The sequence below is a fragment of the Dunckerocampus dactyliophorus genome, chromosome 18 (assembly GCF_027744805.1).
Source record: "Dunckerocampus dactyliophorus isolate RoL2022-P2 chromosome 18, RoL_Ddac_1.1, whole genome shotgun sequence".
NCBI classification, from domain to species: Eukaryota; Metazoa; Chordata; class Actinopteri; order Syngnathiformes; family Syngnathidae; genus Dunckerocampus; species Dunckerocampus dactyliophorus.
In genome coordinates, this window is record NC_072836.1 from 1,077,775 (window position 1) to 1,102,391 (window position 24,617).

At 42.4% G+C, this 24,617-nt stretch overlaps 1 pseudogene; it reads right to left on the bottom strand.

Moving 5' to 3' along the window:
• Positions 1–4,087: 4,087 nt before the first annotated feature.
• On the bottom strand, positions 4,088–21,380 carry LOC129171403 (uncharacterized; annotated as a pseudogene).
• Between the last annotated feature and the right edge of the window lie 3,237 nt (positions 21,381–24,617).

A 24,617-nucleotide genomic window follows, 5' to 3' on the forward strand; every position in this document is an offset into this window, starting at 1 on the left:
AGGACTTCCACTCTCTTTTCTTTCCTGGAGCTTTGATGCACGTGTTCCACGCCCTTCAGCTCAGAAGAGAATATTTGAAGGGATCCTTGTGTAACTGGTTTATGGGCTCCACACGCTGAAGGCGACATCGCGTCTCGTCTGTTCATTTTCAGTGTACCGCTCGTCGCCTTCCATGTGCAGGGTTTGCTACGGGTTGGCAATGAGTTTCGCCCATCGCCGTCCTTTGTCGCTTCCCGTGTGTGGAGCCCATTCGCCAGATAATTAGACCAGGGGTGTCCAAAATGGGGCCTGGGGGAGGATGTTTTTTATTGGCCCACCATGTTCTAAAAATGTAGTTTAACAAGAAACCTAAGAGAAAAACAGCAGCAAAAATGTTAAAAACTAGCAGTAAAGTAAAAACCCCAAAAGAATCAAGCAAAAATATTTAAAAATTTGTAATTTTACGAGAATAACATTGTTACAGAAGCGTAAAATCATTTCATTTTAGTAGCATAAATAGCAGTTTGCATTCCAACAAACCACTGGTGGGGCGGCACGCGGGATGGGGGTCAAATGTAAAGCTATGTATTTGGCTCAGGGGCTGCTTTATGGACACCCAACGCTGTCGTCCATGAACAATGACATGATGATCACAGCTCACCTTTCTGCATTCATACGCAGCATCAGCATTTGGGAACAACTCAGGGGATAGAAGAAGGGGAAGGTATGAGTCTCTTTGTGGCAGCATCAAACTATTTGACTTTCACTGCACACAATAATGGTGCGTTCAAGGACCCACGAAATTTAAAACAAAAAAAGTCAAACAAAGTGGGAATAAGCGCTTGGTGAAACATAATGAAACAAAACATCATAAACATGCAAAGACTATGGGCTTTCTAACACTACATTGTTTTTCCAAGAAAATAAGAGCCCTTATTTCCGAATATAAACGCAGCTACTGTACGTCAAATTAGATGCAGCTACAGTCATCCCGTGACGCTTCACGGCTTGAATTTCAATTACGGTACCTTTTTTGAAATAAATTCATGAATTATTTGTCACGGCTAGGGTTGCTGCTGTCGAAGACTTGACCTCGGTATGCGGAGAGGAGGCGGTGAAGTGCAAATAAAAGTGTTTTTATTGCACAAGATGCAGGGAATCACAAGAGAACAAAACCAAAAGCAACAGAGGAAAAGCTCTGTGGAAAACTAACACAAAAGTCGTCTAAACAGGGAAGTCTATTCCTTCAGGTGACAGCACCGGTAAGGCAACGAGGTCCAATGACCGCGCATTCGACAGCGCTGGTCTTTTAACTGCCGCTAATGAAAGTTGGGCGCACCAGGCGTGGAGCGGCTGCCCCATCCACCACGCCGGAAGCACCGCTCGCCAGAATAAGGGCGCAAGACAGGAAGTACTCGCTCCTGTCCTGCGTAACATGACATTATTGCTGTTTAGTGGATGACTACGCCCTATTTTCAGTCCAAAAATAAGCATTCTTTGCCTAAATTTTCAAGCACAAATGCTAAACAAACCAAAGTACAAATAGAAGGCATTCAGAAACCGCATTCAAAGACGTGATATGTAGTATTCTCAGCTGCGTTACATTGATGAGACCACAGCCACCGCAGGAAGTACGCTGGAAACAACAGGAAACAACAAGAAAGTCTCCCAATGCTGAATTGTGAGTCTATGTTATTGTCACAAGGGGTGGAGCCACGGATGACGTGGCGGATCCCAACGCAGAGACAGGAGTCCAAAATAAGATACAAAAGGTTTAATAACAGAAGGTGACCCGAGAAAGGGAAAAACACAACTAAGGCAAAAAGTACAAAACCAAAAGTATCAACAGAAAACGCTGTCTTGGGGCACTGATCTTTGTGCTGCCTGCCCCTGTGGGCCTGGTGGCCTTCTGGCGGCCGGGGCCCGGCCTGGCTATTTGGGGCAGGGCTCTCTGGGAGGTGGAAGGCGGCCCCTTTCCTTTCATGCATTCTCAGTGACAATTAACCCGCCCACACATTCTTGCACCTTTATATATATGAAGTCTTCCCCACATACAGAGATACCTGTACACACGTACATATACACACTCACAGTACATACGTATTTCCCCACATTACTCACTGAGTTAACCAGGGTGTTATTATGTTGTTGCTTTTATTACAGCGACGGTGATATCAGCAGTATGACTATAGTTTTTATTTTGTTGGGGTTTTTTTTCTTTTTACAATGATGTGCATTACAGTAATTTTCATTCTGTTCACTATCATGGATAATCAGTTCATTACTACTATTATGTGTGACTGTTTCAATGCAGTATTATCATTGTGATCACTATCATAGTTCATCATTTCATGACTACTATTATGTGTGACTGTTTCAATGCAGTATTATCATTGTAATCACTATCATAGTTCATCATTTCATGACTACTATTATGTGTGACTGTTTCAATGCAGTATTATCATTGTGATCACTGTCATAGTTCATCATTTCATTACTACTATTATGTGTGACTGTTTCAATGCAGTATTGTCATTGTGATCACTATCATAGTTCATCATTTCATTACTACTATTATGTGTGACTGTTTCAATGCAGTATTATCATTGTGATCACTATCATAGTTCATCATTTCATTACTACTATTATGTGTGACTGTTTCAATGCAGTATTGTCATTGTGATCACTATCATAGTTCATCATTTCATTACTACTATTATGTGTGACTGTTTCAATGCAGTATTGTCATTGTGATCATTGTCATAGTTCATCATTGCTATTATGTGTGATTGTCATTGACAGCGTTGTCATTGTGGTTGTTGATATTGTTTTGTCCTTTGTCCTTGTTCGTCTTTATAGTTGTCACAGACATTTATTTGCTGATGTAGTTCTGTATGTTGTCTATCTGCTTTAAAGGCTGGACAGGACAGGGGAAAAAAAAACAAAAAAAACGCCGTCAGCAAAAGGCTGACAGGAAATAACTATGAATTAACAAAGAACAACTACAGGCAAACCTGAGCCGGGACAACGGTAGGTATACAAGTCAAAAGCACGACACAGAGCGGTAATGAAGGGGAGCCAGAAAGCAGGGAAGCAGGTGAGGAGCCGGACCAAGCGGAACAGGTAACAAGGGGTAGCAAGGAGTACAATCTGGCACTGGCTTCTCGTTGCCGCTGGGTATATGAAGGTTGCTTGATGTGATTGTCAGCAGGTGTGTGCTGGGAACTCCACCCACACCGGCTGAAGCTGCACAGAGAGCAAACAGACAGAAGGCGGCAGCAGAGCGACAAACACCATCGTAACAGTTATGTCTTTTTTATGTCTTATATGTTTTATTTTCTGTTATTATGTTTACTGTATTAAGTAATAGGAGTGTGAAGGTGACTATCGTGTTATTATTACATGTCTAGAGGGCTCTAATAATGTTGAAAACTGTATTTAAAATGTTGTAAACAGGTTTTTTAAGGTCCAGTTAATGGTGATAAACGACGGACTACTGTCGAAAGTTTTTTTTTTTGCTTTTTTTTTATCCATTGCTTCTGAAAGTTTCCACAGCTGGTACCGGTCTGCGGGTGGGGCCTAGTATGTTTGTATCAAGTCAATTTACTTTTGCAGATGATGTTAACTTACTTTTGCAAAAAAAAAAAAAAAAAAGTCAACTCACTTTTGTGAGTAAAGTCAATTTGTAAAGTAAATTGACTTTACTGACAAAATGAATGTGTCAAACGTGTGCTTTACCCCCCACAGGAGAAACTCAACATAGATTCAATTTGCACTTAGGAGATGACTGAAGTTGAACATGATTCAAATATTGATAAAACCATGTAAGTTTGAATGACTTTAAAAAATTCATTCCATTCATTGAAGAGAAGGCGAGCCTGGGTAAAACAGAGGTCTGACATAAATGTGTTTTATTTATGATGCAATCGATCAAAATGCAAATGCATGTACGCCTCCTGGACACCAAATAGAAGACATGTCGTTTATCCTGGCTCTTCTTTTGATGGTAACACGTTTCTTATGTATTCATTTCATTTCAGATGTTTAAGACACGCCTTGTTGCCTTCTGTGCTTTTATGTTTTTATATTCTGTTATTCCGTACAGCCCTATGGTCCTCTGTGGTTGTTTTTAAAGTGCTTTACAAATAAAGTTGGATTGGAAATGCATCAAAGGCGCCGTTATGAGGCGGACATAACAGCAGTTTGCATCAGCAGCGACGGACAGCGCACAGCTGGTGATGCGGCGGATTGATCATGAAGCCCACCACCGGCGTCAAATCCAGCTCATCTTCCGACGTCCCGGGCGGAGGCGTGAAGCGAAAGCGCTGAAGGAGGGTGGTGAAGAAGAGGAAGAGCTCCCTGCGGGCCAGACTTTCGCCGAGACAAACCCTGCGGCCTGCAAAAGAATGAGTAGAGGTGTTTGTCCCGCCCCTTGCCCTTGCAAAGATGTTTTGCTAAACCTTGTCGTGTCTTGACAGACACGCCCCTAAATGTGTCAGAAAAACAACAAGGCAGCAACACAGTAGGTGTGCATGTTGTGCAGCAGGAGTAGAACACGGACAACCTAGAATAAGATGTGAGAGGATGCACCTGCAGAGAAGGGCATGAAGGCATCCCTCTTGATGAATTTACCCTCCTCATCCAGGAAGTGGGAAGGGTTGAAGGTGTTTGGTGTCTCCCACTCACTCTGATCGAAGAGGACAGACGTAAGTAGAGGCAAAACAACGGTGCCCTGCGGGGGAGATGACATTACTATGCTGTGCATCCAAACCGTGTAGCGATCAGACAAAAAAGAAGCAAACCTTTTGGATGAAGTGGCCCTGGAAGGTGACGTCCCGGCTGGTTTGGTGAGGAATGGCTGTGGCGCTGATGTTGGCGAACCTCTGCGTCTCGTGGATGACGGCGTCGGTGTAGGGAAGGTTCTTGCGATCCTCCATGCAAACCTGGCGGCTTCCGATCACTCTGCTCAGCTCCTCCTGGACCCCATCTGCACAGAATTAGACAAACAAGTGACTCCGTTACCTCTCTCAGCATTTGACTAAAAACATGTACCCCCCTCTTGGCACTATTTGAGGAAATACAGTCTGTCACATCTGAAATAAAGTCTCTTGGATTAACCGTCCAAATCAACCCCTCCAAGTCAGAGTCCATGGTTGTCATTGGGAAAAGGGTGGAGTGGCATCTCTGGGTCAGGGATGAGATCCTGCCCCAAGTGGAAGAGTTTAAGTACCTCGGGGCCTTGTTCACAAGGGAGGGACAGGCGGATCGGTGCGGCGTCTGCAGTGATGCAGACTCTGCATTGGGCCGTTGTGGTGAAGAGGGAGCTGAGCCGAAAGGCAAAGCTCTCAATCTACTGGTTGGTCTACGTTCCGATCCCTTCCTTACCTATGGTCTTGAGCTTTGGGTAGTGACCCAAAGGACCAGATCACAGGTACAAGCAGCCAAAATGAGTTTTCTCCAAAGGGTGGCTGTGTTCTGCCTTGGAGATAAGGTGAGAAGCACTGTCATTCAAAAGAAACTCGGAGTACAACCGTTGCTCCTCCACACTGAGAGGAGCTAGGTGAGGTGGTTCGGGCGTCTGGTCAGGATGGCTTCCGGACGCCTGCATGGGGAGGTGTTCGGGGCACGTCCGACTGGTAGGAGAAATTAGGAAAGACCCAGGACACCTTGGAGAGACTATGTCTCTCAACGGGCCTGGGAAAGCCCGGGAAACACCAGGAGGAGCTTCAAGAAGTAGGCGGGGAGAGGGAAGTCTGGGCTTCCCTGATTAGGCTGCTGCCCCCGTGACCCGACCTCGGATAAGCAGAAAAATATGGATGGATGGATCAACAGGCTACGTTTGCATGGTTACTTGTTGCTAGGCAGAGTTCAAAGGGCTCAACTAACTTCTTTATTAAAACAAGAACAAACAGAGCACTCTGGTGAAAACAATACCTTGGATTTGGGGATATTTGGCCATGAGTAGCATGGCCCATCTCAGTGTGGTGGCAGTGGTGTCCGTGCCTGCATTAAACAGGTTGAGCACCACAAAAACCATGTTGTCCTCACTGAAGTGGTTCTGCTCAACAGAGAGATCCTGGGAAGCGAGAATGACGACCGCACATTTAACATAACAGAGAAAACACAGCAGGACTCAGCTGAAAGAGTTGACAAACCTCCTCTTTTTGCTTGCGCATGAAGAAGCAGTCGACCAGCCCCGTGCACACTCGAGGGTTCAGCTTCTCCTTCAGTTGGGCCAGCAGGTCCTTTATGTCCTGGATGTTCTTGTCGCGGTTCTCCAGAATCATCCGCTGGTGCTGAACCCAGCTGAACAGCCATGGAAAGTTGTTGTACAGCTGGAACAAGTGACAATCGTGTTTTAAAGGATGTAAAATCATTATTTCGCGGTGACCCACAGTACGGTTCACCAAGGGGTAGTGCCTTGGGGGGGGTTTCACTTCCATTTCCGGGTTTAAGTGGTGGTCGTAGCAGCTGAGTCGTGGCGAAGGTTTGTTGCCTGTTCAGTCGAGTATAAACTGTTGATTCTACTCATCCGTCATCTGTCTCATTTTCCCTCCACATTTGGTGACTCTTGATAAAGTGATGATGATGATCATGTGGAACAGTAATGGTGACAGCAGCGTGGCCACATCGGTGCTGTGGAGGTTTTCACTTCCCCTCACAGCGACGGCGCTGTGGCGAATGTGTTGTTGCCTTGTGCAGCGGAGAGTAAACGGTTGACTCCACTCATCCTCGACTCTAAGTTCGCTATGCTCGTACGTAAATTGGTCGTTTCAAAACCACACATAAAGCCTCACCTGAATTTGTTTGGATCCAAGCATGCGAATGCTCTCATTGGCTCGTCTCACCATGCAGGTGAATCGAGTGTCGTCATATTCGAATCGGCTCCCGTACACAATGGAGCAGATGATGTTGGACGTGGCCTTACTCACTGGACTTGTATCAAACGCTTGCCCTGAAAGACAGGTTGACTTGACAATAATGTTGAAGGGAATTATACCAGGCATGCATTTACACCCATGGTGGGCGACACAGTAGTCCAAGTGCAATCAGGTGTCAATGTCCACATTTTGGCTCCATCCATCCATCTTCTCCCGCTGATCTGAGGTCGTGTTGTGGGTCAGCAGTCTAAGCAGGGAAGCCCAGACTTCCCTCTCCTTCTGGCGGATCTCGAGGCCTCCTACTGGTCGGACGTCCCCTGAACACCTCCCAGGGAAGCGTCCAGTAGGCATCCTGACCAGATGGCCGAGGCCGCTCATCTGGCTCCTGTCAGTGCGAAGGAGCAGCGGTTCTACTCCAAGTTTCTCCCAGATGACAATGCTTCTCTTCTCACCTTATCTGGAAGGGAGAGCAGCCCAGCCACCCTACAAAGAGAACTCGTTTCCGCCACCTGCACCGGCCATCTTGTCCTTTTAGACACTACCCAAAGCTCACAGCCCATGGCCATCGTGCGGGTGGGAACGTAGATTGGCGGGTAAATTGAGATTTGTATACTGTTGTATTTTCTTTTTTTTTATTATTTTCTGTTGGACCCCAGGAAAAATAGCAGCAGCTTCTGCTGCAGCTAATGGGGATCCAAATAAATAAACAAATACAGCAATCCCTCATTTATCACAGTTAGTTGGTTCCTGACCCGATCGTGATAAGTGAATTTCCGCAAAGGAGGATACCTTATTTTTTGATGTAATATTTTAGTCGTTAAAGCATAGTAAACCTGTTTACAACCTTCTAAATATGTTTTTTGACATTATTAGAGCCCTCTAGACATGAAATAACACCCCTATTGTCACCTTCACACTCTTATTACCCAAAATAGTAGATAACTAAATAGAAAATAAGACATATTAGACATAAATAAGACATAACATAGACTCACACGTGAGCATTGGGAGAGTTCCTTGTTGTTTTTTTCTGTACAGTACTTCCTGCGGTGGCTACTCGTCAATAAAACGGAACTGACCCCTAGTGACCAGTGTAGGGTACTACATGGCACATCTTTGAATGGGTCCACTGAATGCATTATATTTGTCTTTTTTTTCATGTAACCATTTTTATGCCTGAAAATGCTTAATTTAGGTCAATAATGTGTCAAATTTGATTAACGATGCATATTTTTTTAATATTAATAGTCGGCACAAAACAGTGGTCATTTAATAATTCATATATATATATATATATATATATATATATATATATATATTTTTTTTTTTTTTTTCCCCTGTCCTGTCCAGCCTTTAAAGCAGATACATCTAAATGCCCTCAAGTGCTCAACAACATAATTCATATATTTTGAAAACCACGATAGAGTGAAGCTGTGAAATTCAAACTTGGAAGTGACGAGGGACGACTGTAAATGTGAGGTTGTCATAACAACGGTCCATTTCCAGCGGTAGGGGGGGAATTTGTATGTTTTTCACAGAAGCTTATTTGTATTTTGCTGACTGCGGCACATCTAGCACGTTGACAGGAAACACTTGGTGATCATTTGGTGGCGATAAAAAGGGCACACATGGGGATGGCATACCTTCATGCTTCTCAAAAAGGGGAACAAGGTGCCTGCACTCCTCTATGATTTTGTCTTCAGCGAGTCTTTTGCCCATTCCGAAGTCTCTCAGAGCGCTGATGGTAAAACGTCTCAATTCTTTCCACGAGTCTCCGTTTGCAAACACAACTCCTATAAAACACATCATTAAAGAAGTGGTGTACAGCAGCTCCTGCGTTATGCAAGAAGAGGCACACGAGTCAACCAATCCGCCTATTGATCTAGCGTACCATCCTGTTGTAACGTAAGTTACAACAGTAATTGCTCAAAAATAAAACATATTTAATTGTTATATTACATTATATGAATTATATGGCAGACCAACAGTCTCAAACGTGTTATTTCCAAAGAGAAAGGTAGCATCACTTTATGTACGCCACATTATGCCTAAAGATTCAAGATTGAAGAGTTTTATTGTCATAAGCACAGTAAAACTGGTGGTTCTGCTATGCAATGAAATTCTTGTTCTGTTCATTCTCCCACAAAAGAAAGAAAACACAAGAAAAAGAAAAAGAACATAAGAAACATAAATACCAATAAATTAAGCAACAACAACAGAAGAGACATGAATACAAATAAATCAATAAATAAATAAATGAATAAATAAAGTGCTATGAGTGTGTGCGTGTGTTGCGTGCGGCGTGTGTGAGTGCTTCGTTGAGAAGCCTGATGGCCTGTGGGTAAAAGCTATTTGCCAGCTCAAATAGGTTGAGCGGCAGGCGTGTCCAAAGTGCGGCCCGGGTGCCTTTTGAGGCCTGCGGCTGTTTTTTTATTGGCCACTCACTCGGCACATTCTAAAACTATAATTTAACATTAAAATAACAACAGCAAAAGTGAAGAAATCAGCAGTAATTTGCAAGAATAAAGTCAAAATATATATAATGTATGGAATAATGTCAAATATAGGAAAATGTCATCATTTTCCTGAAACGAACTTGTAATACTATGAGGAAAAATAATTGTATTTATTATTATTTATTTATTATTTATTTTAGTCATATAAAGTTGAAATATTAAGGAAAAAAGATATTGTATGTTTAAAGTCTCAATATCATGACAAACAAACAAAATGCATGAAGTTGTCATTTTTGGAAAATTTAGGTCACAGAAAAAGTTATGTAACAAGAATAAAGTCCAAATATTAAGGGAATAAAGCCGTAATATTACAGAACAAAATTAACAAGAGGAAATCGTCAAAGTCGTTGGGAAAAAAAAACTACAACAACAGCAGCAGAAATGGAAAAATAACAGCTGTAACTTTATGAGAATAAAGTACAAATATTTTTTGTAATATTTATTCATATTTTTGTAGCATAGAGTTGAAATATTTAAGAAAAATACATTGTTTTTTAAAAGTCATAATATTATGAGAAACAAGCAAAATTGTCATTTTTGGGAAATGAGGTTGGAGAAAAGGTTATAAAACCACGGCAATAAAGTCATAGTATTATGGGAAGAAAATGTGCAAAGATTGTTTCAAAAGAAAGTTGAAATGTTTGGAAAGTTAACAAGAAAACAGGCGCAGAAATGGGAGAAGTGAAGTTGGTATGAATAATAAGCTTCATCACCTACATGACAAAGCTGACATACGCTTTTTATGAAATGTATACAGCATAACGTCTTAGCTTATCCACATGTCCTGCTTTACAAAATATCAAAGTCGCAAAGTTACATCCTTCCATTTTTCACCCTGGAAGACCTTTGGACACCCCGGGGTTCAGGGATTAAATGTTGTTTAGCAAACGAAAACTCTTACCAAGACCGTGATTCATATCCTCAAACATCGGGTAGATGTGGCGCTCTCCAAACTCCTCTGCATGGTTGACCAGAGCCTCTTTGACCGCCTTGTATCCAGCCAGGACCACCACTTTCTTGGGGCCAAAGTGGACCGCAAACACCGACCCGTATTGCTCTGCAAGCTAAGAGAAGAGCAGTGAGTGGTCTGGCTTTGCACGAGGACTAGTCACATACAGTGTTTACCTCACAAAGGTTTTGGGGGAGCTTCTTGAGATCAAGCTGCAGCAGGTTGCCAAGCACGGGCAAAGGTCTGGGCCCCGGGGGCCCCTTCCTGGTTTCCTGCAAGGTGAAGCGTGTGGAGGCAAAGCTAAGAGGAGCAGCACGGCCACACTGCCCAGCACGCTGCTGGAACTGGACAAGAGCAAGGCCAGAAGGTCTTCCAAATGAGACATTGTTTGGACAGCAGGAGCTCTGGATGTCATCTGCACAGACTCCCTGTCTTTTCTGGAGCTTTGGCACTGCCTCACGCCCTTGAGCTCGGAAGTGCAGCCTTGTTAGAGGCGTGAATATTTAAAGGTCTTCTTGTATAACTGCTTTATTTTGATATACATATGCTGTATATATATTTGTAGAAGCATACATAGGCAAGTGCTTGTGGGCAATACTCTCCATATTTTCAGGAATTTATTTCATAATTACGTTGCATTTTTAGAGTAATTTTACTTTTTACTTTTACTGACTGGAGTTCTTATGAGTCACTCACTGAGGGAATTGGGTCCTTGATTCGCTCGAGTCACCCGTAAACGCACGTGTGGAAGGAGTTGTAAATCGGCTACGCGATTCTCTAGAATCACTTGTCACAGATCGTGTGTAGAGAAACCTGCGTGTATCGGGTACTCGATTCTCTCTAATCACCCATCACAGAGCGCATGCGGACAAGGTTCCAAGTCACCTCCCCCCCCGGCTTGTCCAACATTTAATCACGCCCTGGCATGTTGCCTGATTTCCTTTTTGCATTTAGCTAGCGGTAGCAGGGGTGAGTAAGTGAACGAGTTAACAGAGAAGAGTACCCCTGAGTTCCGATTCAAGGAAACACTCGTGAGTTTTGAACGACTCGTTGAATACTCGCACATCGCGAATGCGCATCGTGACAAGCCACACCTCCCTGTTATGACGACAAATAGTGTCCCCTCTTTTCTAACTTTATTCTGACCTGAACACGTGAACAGCAGTGCCATTCCGACACCATATAGGAACCTCCAACTCCCAAACACAGCTCTATACCTATTTGGTATAGTCCACTCGTCACTTCCTCACTGTCTCACAAGACAAGTACGAGGTGCGTTCAGGGTCACTCCCAACATGGCAACGAAATCTTTATTATGCCGTGCATATCGTTATTAGTTATTGATTTCAATGACTCACCGACGTTTAAGTACAATTTGCTGCATTTAAGTATGCTGGGAAATTCCTGGCAATACACTCAAAACGTGAATTCATATTAAATGATGTCTTTAAACGCAACGTCTCGCTCTTAAAAGTGTGATTTCAGTGTTCTGCTACTATGAAAGTGTTATGCAAATACATTTTGTGTGGTATCTTTTAGCTTGATTGACATTTATTCTTGTAAAATTATTGCTGCTTTTTCCAGTTTTGCTGTTTCTTTCTAGTTTTCCTGTTAAATAATATTTTTGGTTCAATAATAATTACATATTTTTTTTATTTCCGCTCATTTTTTACTCTTATTATTAATAATAATAATTACAAATGTTGTTTATTTTTCTTGCTCAAATAATATGTTAGGAATGTGCTGCGAGAATGGGCCGCACTTTGGACTCCCCTGCCTGAGGCAACGTGGGCATGACCACATCTGGCATGGTCCAGCACAACCAGCAGCCCCGCTGGAATACAAGCATTTGGCACCGAGTTCAGTATCTGGTAAACCCAGGACCGTGCACAACACATCCTCATGATACATGGGGGGGCCTCAATTTGTGCAAGGCAAATGCGAAAAGGATGCACATCGCTGCCGTGAGGCATAGAGCACCAAGTCAGCCCGAGGCAGGAGAAAAAAAAAAAAAGTAGTGTAATGGTACAGCTGCTGCCTTTTAAGGCTTGCAACTCATTTCAGGGTCAATTTTAAAACTGTTGCTATTTTTAAATGTTTACATGGACTGGCCTCGCTGTGCTTGGAGCCTCACTCCCCAGGTAGGGCCCGGGGGTCTGCAGATAAACCCTTGCATTCATTTAAAAGAAGGCCAGCCTGGATAAAACAGAGGTCTGACATAAATGCCTTTTATTTATGATGTCGTCTATTTCAAATGCACATAGTGTACACCAAATAGGAGACATGACTTCAGGACACGATCCATTTGGGCAACAACAACAAAGCGTTGCAAATCATAGAAATGCATAAAAGGCACCGCCATGCTCCATCATCAGCAGCGACTGACAGCACACAGCTGGTGATGCGGCGGATTGAGTGTCAAGCCCACCACCGGCGTCAAATCCAGCTCGTCCTCCGACATCCCGGGCGGAGGCGTGAAGCGAAAGCGCTGAAGGAGTGTGGTGAAGAAGAGGAAGAGCTCCATCCGGGCCAGACCTTCGCCGAGACAAACCCTGCGGCCTGCAAAGGAATCAGTCGAGGTGTTTGATTGATGATTGGCTTGATGGCGGCCATGTTTTTCAACCAATCTTGCTTACATTTCGCAGACATGTGCTTGTCACGCCCCCAAAGGTGTGTAGCAAATTTGCTGGTGATTTGGTTAAACACTGAAAGTTACTGTAAGTCTTTTTGAAGAGTGCGCTTTCACGTTGGGGTTTGATAACAGCGCCGCCATGTGGTGTATTTATCAGAAAAAGAATAGCGCAGGCAACACAGCGGGGGTGCATGCTGTGCCAAATTGTCACCCTTTTTTGCGCAGCAGGTCAGGATTAGAAGATATTTAAGTAGGAGGAACAAATAGCCAAAAAGATGTGAGAGGATGTACCTGCAGAGAAGGGCATGAAGGCATCCCTCTTGATGAATTTACCCTCCTCATCCAGGAAGTGGGAAGGGTTGAAGGTGTTTGGTGTCTCCCACTCACTCTGATCGAAGAGGACAGACGTAAGTAGAGGCAAAACAACGGTGCCCTGCGGGGGAGATGACATTACTATGCTGTGCATCCAAACCGTGTAGCGATCAGACAAAAAAGAAGCAAACCTTTTCGATGAAGTGGCCCTGGAAGGTGACGTCCCGGCTGGTTTGGTGAGGAATGGCCAAGGGTGCGATGTTGGCGAACCTCTGCGCTTCGTGGATGACGGCGTCGGTGTAGGGAAGGTTCTTGCGATCTTCCATGCAAACCTGGCGGCTTCCGATCACTCTGCTCAGCTCCTCCTGGACCCCATCTGCACCAAAATGGATGATGGTGGTGTTTTGGTTTCAAATAAAATCATGACAGTGCTGCCTATCTTACTGACTGATGCGCTTTTTTATTCAGATTTGTTATGCATGGTGAAATAATTTACTGTATTGCCTCTTTCTGCATTTGAGTAAATAAACGCCACTATTTGAGGAAATCCAGAAATAAAGTCTATTGGATCAACAGGTGGGCCGTGCATTGGCCTGGTGGTCAGCATGCTGGGCCACAGAGTCAGGAGATCCATGTCCGTGTCTCTGTTGAAACATCTCTGTGTGGCGTTTGCAAGTGCTCCCTGTGTGTGCATTTTCCGTGAGTACTTCCTTCCTTCTTTGCCCCGCAAACCAAAGAAAAAACAGCCCTATGAGGGCCAAACCCACTTGGCAAATTGGTGGCCCTATACACGTCATGTTGCACAATACCTTGGATTTGGGGATATTTGGCCATGAGTAGCATGGCCCATCTCAGTGTGGTGGCAGTGGTGTCCGTGCCTGCATTAAACAGGTTGAGCACCACAAAAACCATGTTGTCCTCACTGAAGTGGTTCTGCTCAACAGAGAGATCCTGGGAAGCGAGAATGACGACCGCACATTTAACATAACAGAGAAAACACAGCAGGACTCAGCTGAAAGAGTTGACAAACCTCCTCTTTTTGCTTGCGCATGAAGAAGCAGTCGACCAGCCCCGTGCACACTCGAGGGTTCAGCTTCTCCTTCAGTTGGGCCAGCAGGTCCTTTATGTCCTGGATGTTCTTGTCGCGGTTCTCCAGAATCATCCGCCTTTGTTGCACCCAGCTGAACAGCCATGGAAAGTTGTTGTACAGCTGGAACAAGTGACAATCGTGTTTTAAAGGATGCAAAAACATCATTTCTACTTTGCTCGTATGTCCATTTAAACCAGGGGTGTCCAAAGTGTGGTCCGGGGCCGTTTGTGGTTTGTTTGTGTTTTTTTGTAGCTCGAGGCACACTCTAAAAATAGAATTTCACAGGAAAACTAAAAAACAAAACCATAAAAAAATAGAAAAATATGCAGTAATAGTACAAGAATCAAGTGAAAAAATGGAAGAAAAAAAAAGTTCTAATGAGAAAAAGTTGCCATTTTACCAGATTCATTCATCGTCAATTCAGGACCATAAAGTTGAAATATTAAAGAAACACATTCTTTTTTTCTGTCGTAGTATGATGAAAAACACGTTGTAATTTTGGGGGAAAATGAAGGACAATGCCCAAGATTAGAACATGGCCATAAATTAGCCACACTGCTGCATAAGCCGCAGGGTTAAGTAAAGTTAAGTTAAGTAAAAAAAAAAAAAAGGAGCAGCTTACACAGGTTTGTTTTTTTACAGCGCATGAACGCGCATTGTGTTCTGAAATTACACTAACTTCTTAGCATTTGCTAAATACCAAAGTCGCATCCTTTCATTTTTCAGTATCCCTCGCTGAAAAGAGTTTGGACACCCCTCCTTACGTAAAACCTCACCCAAATCTGCTTGGATCCAGTCATACGAAAGTTGTCATTGACTCGTTTCACCATGGTGGTGAACTGAGTGTCGTCGTAGTCAAATCGGCACCCAAACACAATGGAGCAGATGATATTGGAGGTGGCATTACTCACTGGACTTGTTGTATCAAATGGTTGCCCTGAAAGACAGGTTTACTTTGGAAGAATGGTGAAGGTAATTATACCAGGTATACATTTCAGGGACAGCAAGGCCTTCTCTGCTGGCCTAAACACCATCACAAGCACTGACCCACACTTACAACTTCAAATCTAGTATTTCTTCCATGGAATTATATTCATTTATTTCCAACAGTCTATTAAATTCATTAAGTAGCGTTGAAAGTATTGATATTTTGATTTGAGAATCGATTTCAGAGCATGAAGAGCTGGTATCTGAAGTATCGATCCGCAGAGCCAAGCTGACATGCCATGAGATTCTTCATCCAAGACAAATGCAGCCATGGTTGGGATAGAGTGAAAACAAGGTTCTCCTCTCATTCCAGGTTGGAAGTCTTAAGATTTTGTCTTCTCTGTCCTCCTTCTCCACTCTGTTTTAAACACTTAAGTTCAGAATAAGCAAATTGAGAGGCTAACGAGTTAGCTCTGTAGCTTGCTATGCTAGCGGCGGCAGTAGCCTGCGCATTGTGACGTAAACAAATAATGATAGGAGTATAAAAGTGACTTGTGGGTGATATTTCATGTCTACAGTCCCTGATACACTAAGTCCCCTACTAACGAACATCCGACGTGCGAACATTCGGAGATACGAACACAAGCCGACTGGTCAATTTTTTCATGTGTTTTGCCTCATAAACCCATATTTATACTGCTACATGCTTGACCAGCAAACCCATATTTATACTGCTACATGCTTGACCAGCAAACCCATATTTATACTGCTACATGCTTGACCAGCAAACCCATATTTATACTGCTACATGCTTGACCAGCAAACCCATATTTATACTGCTACATGCTTGACCAGCAGAGGGCACTGTGACACTGCTAATGGGACCAACAGGAGGGGGAGGAGGGGAGGAGAGAGAAAGCTACATTGTTAGTTGTATGATACAACCCGGAGAGAGCGTGTGATTAAAGTTTATGAAGAGTTAATAGGCCTGCTTAATTCTACACCACCCACAGAACACTACCTCTTTTAGAAGAGTCTAACCACCACCACCATTTGTCCTTTTTTTCAATAACTCCTCCTCCTCCTCCACCACAACGACGTATGCTCGACCACTCCTCTTCAAAGGTAAATAACATTTATCATTACGTATTATTATATCACTTTTATTATTGTTTTTTTCATGAATTATCCTGGTTTAATATTACTACTGCATCCAAACTCATATTTACATACATACACATATACTGTATATGTATACACGTTCATGTAGTACCTATAGCATTGCTAATATTACCTTTTACCCTACTTAAGAACAATTCGACTTAAGAACGGTCGTCTGGAACCAATTGTGTCCGTTAGTTGGGGACTTAGTGTATTGTTAAAAGTGGGTAATAAACAGGCTCTAACTACCAACATATTTTGTTTATTAATAATGAATTTTATTTAATCACGGTCAAGTCTGCAACCAATTAAACGCGAATAACGAGGGATGACTGTACAGTACACATAAGAGAAAAAAGGCCATCTTGCACACAATTAAGTTAAAATAGACCCACATGCTAGCGTTGATAGCGTATTTCCTGTGGCTATTCTCTCATCAATGCAACGTCACTGACACCTACAGGCCAGTGTAGAATACGACGCTGCTGCCGCTGTTTAATGACAGACTCACGATGCACTTAATTGGCTTTCATTAACAAGCAGACAGTACAAATGCATGTTGCCAGCTCTGGACACTGCTAACCTGCTGCTAGCACTCAGCTAACAGTCGACGTCACACACGCCACTTCCCAAGCCCCGCCTCTTAAAGGCACACACAGAAAGTCACAGATACTGTATTACTCTTCATATCACGTCTTTTTCACAATGTCTTATGTTTGCATTTTACTTCATTTAACCATTTTTATGCTTCAAAATGCTTAATGTCGGCCATGGATACGTTAAATTGGCTTAAATATGCTTTTTTTTTTTTTTACAAATAATATATCCTGTTCAACTACAAATGGTAATCATTTATTAATTAATGAATTTTTGAAAAACCGCAAAAGAGTGGGGGCACGACGTAGCAAGGGACAGCTGTTTTTTACTGGCCTTCACAGTGTCTACGGGGAAAAATTTGACCGCCTAAGTCCCCACTGAAGGCCCAGGTACCAAAATAAACCGTCCGCCACTTCTACATTTACACCCGCAGGGGGCGACATTGGCGTAAAAAGTGCAATCAGTTGGTGGATGTACATGTTTCGGGTTTACCTGTTATTTTGGATGTACCTAATAATTTGGCCACCGGTGTAAAAGGTTTTGGCCTCGGGTGTACCTAGTACGGTACTTCGGGTGTGAGTGTGACTGATATTTTGGGTGTAAAGAATATTGTGACGAAGATTCTGAATGCTGGTGGAGCCAAGCGCCTCCTACTTTGGCCTGAGGTGTACCCAAGCTGATAAGACTTGGTGGTGATAAAAAGGACCCGCCAGGGGATGGCATACCTTCATGTTTCTCAAAAAGGGGAATGAGGTGGCTGCACTCCTCCATGATTTTGTCCTCAGCGAGTCTTTTGCCCATTCCGAAGTCTCTCAGAGTGCTGATGGCAAAACGTCTCAATTCTTTCCACGAGTCTCCGTTTGCAAACACAATTCCTGTCAAACACGTCATTCAAAAAGGCACATATAAACTCCTGCATTGTATTTTCTACTGGCGGAAGATGTAAGGAAAAGCTTGAAAAACGTTCACAACTGACTTCAAATTGCAAGACATTTTCTTTTTCCTAATAAGCAAACGTATTTATTTACCTTATTTTATACGTATGAGGCAAAAGACTAAAGGCAGGGGTGCCCAAAGTGTGGCCTGGGGGCCACACGTGTGTGTGTTTTATTGGCCCTCAGCACATTCTAACAATAAAACGACACCAAAAAAAAAAAAAAAAGAAACAGCAAAAATGGAAAAATCAACAATAATTTAGCAAGAATAAAGTCAAGTAAAGTCTGTGTAGGCTCTCAGTCGGAAAGGCTTCTTGAGACGTCATCTGTACTTCTGTGAAGAAGGTGTCGGACGTTTCACTCCTCATCCGAAGAGCTTCGTCAGCGAACTAACAAGTAGTGGTAGCCTAGGCCTTAAATACAGTAAGAGTGGGCGGAATTGGTGTGCCAACACCCTCCTCCTATTGGTTCCTTACACTAAGCCTGGGCGGAGTTGTGGTCTAATCCTCTCCTGCCATTAGCACCTCCGATCAAAGGGAAGTGTAGCTCCCTGTCGCTCCAAAATATTAAGAGAAAAAGTTGTAATCCAAATAGAAAAAGTCATTATTTTATGAGAATTACATTGTAATATTATGTAGAAAAATAAAGTCATTTTAGTAACAAAGCTGAAATATTACAGGAAAAGACTTTTTTAAGTCATAAAATTACAACAAACAAACAAAACAATGAATAAAGTTGTCATTTTTGGAACAATTAGGTTGCGGAATAAGTTCTAATGTTGCGACAATAAAGTCTTAATTGTGAGAAGAAGATTTATAAGAATTAAAAAAAAACGATAAATGGAAAAAACAGTAGTAATTTTATGAGAATAAAGTCAAAATATTAAGAGAAAAAAGTTGTATTCTAAAGAGAAACAAATATAGGAAATAACTTCATAAAATTATGAGGAAAGTCTTTTAGGAACAGTTGAAATATTAAAGCTGATTTTTTAAAGTCATGCAATTATGAGAAACAAACAAACAAAATAAAGTTGTAATTGGGGATAAAAAATAATGATATGGGGATGAAGTCCTAATATTACAAGAAGTAAGTTGATAAAGATTATTTAAGAAGAAAGTTGAAACATTTACAGAAAACACAGCAAAAGTGTTGAAAAAAAGAGCAAAGAGTGAAGTTGATATTAATCATGTGCCTTTGAGCAAATCCAAATCAGTTGTCAGCGTCCAGCATCTCCGTACACGTGTCAAAGTGTTTCACTGCAGTCGGTGACCCTTGCTGAAGGAAAAGGTTTGAACATCCCTGCCTTGAGGGACGGAATAGCTTTTTTTTTTTTTAAAGGACAATAATTTCAAATATGAATATTTTCACTAAAATGAGAATATTTAGTCATCAAGTGTTTTGTACTTAAAAATACAAAATACAGGCATATCTGATGGGATGTATTATTACCTGCCTTCTTTGCATGCCAATAAGTCTGTTAGCTTAAATGTTAACATGAAAGGTTCAGGGATGAAAGGTTATTTAAGTCATGAATACTCTTACCGTGACCACGACTTATCTCCTCAAACATTGGTTGGATGTGGCGCTCTCCAAACACCTCCGCGTGGGTGACCAGAGCCTCTTTGACCGCCTTGTACCCCGCCAGGACCACCACCTTACTGCCGCCAAAGTAGACCGTGAACACCGACCCGTATTGTTCTGCAAGCTAACACGAGAGTGAGCAGTGAGCGTTGCAGCGGGGTTGCAGGCATGAGGACGAGTTGCACGCGCCACCCGCTACAAGTATCGAAACAGCGAGGCTCGTTCCTTTCCTATTTGGGCCGTAGACTGAAAACATGTGACATGAAAATATGAATACGAGACAGGTACTGGATTTGCAGTGCATCTGGATCGGATGCACAACTTATAAGACAACATCTTTTGTTTGAACCTGCCCATTTTTCATGTGAGCAAAAGTATTGGAACACGTGACTGACGGGTTTAGTTGCCCTACAACATGACTTATTCAGTCAACAAGGTCTGCAGTGGCTAGGATGGGTTTTCCTGTGCAGACTGCATTTAGAGGTGAAAACAACATAAAAACATGTTTTATGGACTGATTATAGCTTAACTTTGCTCTTTTTGCCAAATTTGTAAAAATATATATATATTTTAAGTAGTATTTATATTATTTGCATTTTCCAAATTATTATATTCAACTCTACACTACTAAACTGACATTATTTTTCCTCATATTATTATGTTATTCCTGTAAAATGGAGACATTTTCTTTTTCTCGTAATATTTTGACTTTTTCTCTCGTAACATTACAAGATTTCTTCTTCTTCTCATAGTTATGACTTTATTCACAGATTATTTTGACTTTATTCTCCTAATATTATAACTTTTTCCACAACCTAGTTTGCTAGTTTTTTTCTGAAAATATTACGACTTAAAAAAAAGTGTCTTTTTCTTTAATATTTCAACTTTATGCTACTAAAATGACATTATTATTATGACATTATTTTTCCAGTTATTCTTGTAAAATTGTGACACTTTTTTCTCTTAATCTTTTGACTTGAGTTCTATAATATTAGTACTTTTTCCCAAAATGACAACTCTATTTGTTGTTTTGTTTATTTTTCATATATCACCACTTTTTAAACCCATCTACTAAAATGAGATTTTTGTCATGATATTGTGACATTATTCTTGTAAAATTGACTTTTTTTCTCTTAATATTTGGATTTTATTCTTGTAAAATGACTTTTTGACTTTTTATTACCCATTTTTGCAGTTTTTTGTTAACTTCTATTCTTCCAATGTGCTGCAGGCCAATAAGAAAGCAGGCGGCCGCACTTTGGACATTCCAACGCTTTCTTTCTTCCTCTTCAGGACTTTCCAAATGGTTGTCGCGGCTCCGATCAATAGATCTTCCATCTTCACCTCAGTTCACCTAAAGACAGCTCTCTGCTTTTCATGTTGTTTTCACCTCTAAATGCAGTCTACGCAGGCAAAACCTATCCTACCTAATTTATTGATTGACTCAGTAAAAGGACACACCTGGGCAACAAAACACACCGTCACTGTCAGTCACAGAAAAAACGGGTGGTGCTATCTTCTGAGTTGTGCATCCGATCCAAATGTAAAAGCTGACCTTACTGTTGCAGTTCTTGTGGAGGGCACAGTGTTTACCTCACAAAGGTTTGTGTGGAGCCTCTTGAGATCAAGCTGCAGCAGGTTGCCAAGCACGGGCAAAGGTGTGGGCCCCGGGGGCCCCTTCCTGGTTTCCTGCAAAGCGAAGCGCCTGGAAGCAAAAGCCAAGAGGAGCAGCACGGCGACGCTGCCCAGCACGCTGCTGGAACTGGACAAGAGCAAGGCCAGAAGGTCTTCCAGAGGGGACATGGTTTGGACAGCAGGAGGTCTGGATGGCGTCTGCACAGAGACGAGGACTCCCACTCTCTTTTCTTTCCTGGAGCGTTGAGCCACGTGCTCAACGCCCCTTCAGCTTGTCAGTGGGGCCTTTTTAGAGGCGTGAACATTTAAGGGGGACTTTGGCCGGTAGCACATTCAGTATTGTTTTATATTTGTAAATGATTGCATAAGCAAGCGCTTGAGTGCAATATACTCTTCATATTTCCATGAAGGACACATCAAATTCATTCCAATGAAGACAAAAAGTGACAGTATTAAAACATTAAAGGTTGATAATGGAAATAATGTTCTTATTAGCCCAAATGTTACGCAACTCATTGAAATTGCAGTTGTACTCCATTATTCACTAATCACATATTTCAAATACACACACCCGTGTTTAAAAAGGACAAGACACATCACTCAAAATGGATAAAGATGCAAGAAATGTCAACAAAATAAGAAGAATGGTCATTATTTTCATCGTCAGTATGAAGTTGTGTTCATACTACAATATCAAGATCAAGATCAAGATCAAGAGAGTTTTATTGTCATGTGCATAGTAAAACAGCAGTTATACCATGCAATGAAAATCTTATTCTGTTCATTCTCCCAAGAAAAGAAAGAAAACAAATGAAAGAATAAGAACATAAGAAACATAAACACATAAACATAAATACCAATAAATTAAGCAACAACAACAGAAGAGACATTAATACAAGTAAATAATACAAATAAATAAATAAATAAATAAATAAAGTGCTATGAGTGTGTGCGTGTGTTGCGTGCGGCGTGTGTGAGTGCTTCGTTGAGGAGCCTGATGGCCTGTGGGTAAAAGCTGTTTGCCAGCCTTGTGGTCCTGGACTTCAAACTCCTGTAGCGTCTGCCTGACGGTAGGAGTGTGAATAATGAGTGTTGTGGATGTGTGCTGTCCTTGATGAGGTTGTGTGTTCTGCGTAGGACTCTAGTTTTATAAATGTCTTGCAGTGAGGGGAGGGCTGCCCCAACAATGTTCTGTGAGGTCTTGATCACCCGCTGGAGTGCCTTCCTATCACGTGTTGTACAGTTACCGTACCAAACAGTGATGGAGGCGGTAAGGACACTTTCCATAATACATCTGTAGAAGCAACTCAGGATTGTGGTGGACATGCCAAATTTCGTCAGTCTTCTCAGGAAGTACAGTCTCCTTTGGGACTTCTTCAGAATTTGTTGGGTGTTGTGAGACCAGGTGAGGTCCTGGCTGATGTGTGTGCCAAGGAACTTGAAGGTTTTCACCCTCTCCACCTCAGTCTCATCAATAAACAGGGGTCTATGTGGCTCCTTTTCCCTTGTTCTTGGGTCGATGATCATCTCTTTAGTCTTATCTGTATTGAGAAGGAGATTGTTATCACGACACCAAGCTATGAGGTCCGCCACCTCTCTTCTGTATGATGTTTCAACACCACCAGTGATCAGTCCGATGACTGTAGTGTCATCCGCAAATTTAATGATGCTGGTGTTGTTCTGGGAGGCCACGCAATCGTAGGTGAAGAGCGTGTAGAGGAGCGGACTCAGCACACACCCCTGTGGGGTCCCAGTGCTCACAATTCTTGAGCTGGATGTGCGATTGTGGACTCTGACTGACTGGGGCCTGCCTGTTAGAAAGTTAAACACCCAGTTACAGAGGGAGGGAGACAGGCCAAGTGTGAGGAGCTTATTTGTGAGTTTGTGGGGGCAGACTGTATTAAAAGCAGAGCTATAGTCTATAAATAGCATTGTGACGTATGTGTCCTGGCCCTGTAGGTGAGAAAGGGCTGTGTGGATGGCAGTGTTGACTGCATCATCCGTGGACCGGTTCTGGCGATATGCAAACTGTAGAGGGTCCACAGTTGCCGCCGGGATGCTCTTTTTGATGTGGGTCATGACTATTCTTTCAAAGCACTTCATAACAATAGGAGTGAGTGCTATAGGGCGATAGTCATTCAAGCAGGTCACGTTGCTCTTCTTGGGTACGGGCACTATGGTGGTGGACTTAAAGCAGGTCGGTACAGATGCTTGTGCAAGCGACAGGTTAAATATGTCAGCAAGCACATCAGCTAGCTCTGATGAGCAAACTCGGAGTGCACGTCCTGAGATGTTGTCTGGCCCTGCTGCTTTTCGTGGGTTTGTTTTGTTCAGAACCCTGCGCACATCAGCTGATGTCACCATGAGAGGTGAGTCCTGTGTGCTCCCCAGGTTCAGCCACCCTCTCTGCTCATCAGGAGTTTGGGTGTCAAAGCGGGCATAGAACTCATTCAGCTCATCAGGAAGTGTGGTTTGGCTGGACGTGGCTACGCTACTCCGCTGTCGATAGTCTGTGATGTGCTGGAGCCCCGCCCACATGCGCCGGGGGTCTGAGGTGGAATAGTAGCCCTCCAGCTTCTGTCTGTACTGTCTTTTGGCCTCTCGTATGGACCTCCTCAGGTCATATCTGGCCTTTTTGTAGTCCTCAGCGGTGCCCATGACAAATGCAGATGAACGAGCACGTAGCTTAGCCCTTACATCACAGTTCATCCACTGTTTTTGGTTAGGGTATTTTCTGTAATACTTGGTGGTGGTAACAGTCTCTATACATGTGCTAATGTAGCCAGTAACAGCAGAAGCATATTCATCCAAATCAACAGTACAATCTTCCCTCCCCGCTGCAGTTTTAAACACATCCCAGTTTGTGCAGCCAAAGCAGTCCTGAAGTACTTGATCAGTTTCTTCATTCCACACTTTAACTGCTGTACTTACAGGGGGAGCTTTTTTAAGCAGTAAAGGAATAAAGAGGAATAAAGGAATATAGAGATGTGGTCAGCCTTTCCAAAGTGGGGTCTTGGAACAGCCTTCAAAGCACCTTTCATGTTGCAGTAGACTTGGTCCAGGATGCTATTTTCCCTTGTGGGAAAGCTCACATATCAATATCAATATCAATAATAGCTCATTTGGAAAAGAAAATGCTTATGTTCATTTTCTTTCAAATCTTTAAAATATATCTAGATTTGAGCCACATTTGCTCGGCATAAACTGTGCCGTAAAAAGTAGAATCACCTTTTATTTTGCAGCAATTAACAGGAAATTGAACAGAAAAAAAAATAATTATAATGAATTATAAAAAATAATTATTCAAGCTGATAAAATACTTCATTACTTTAATAAATTAAATCCTAGAAATTCTATCAATATAATTCATGTTAACTATTTATTTACAATTAAAACTATGAAAATGAAAATCATCGTAATTC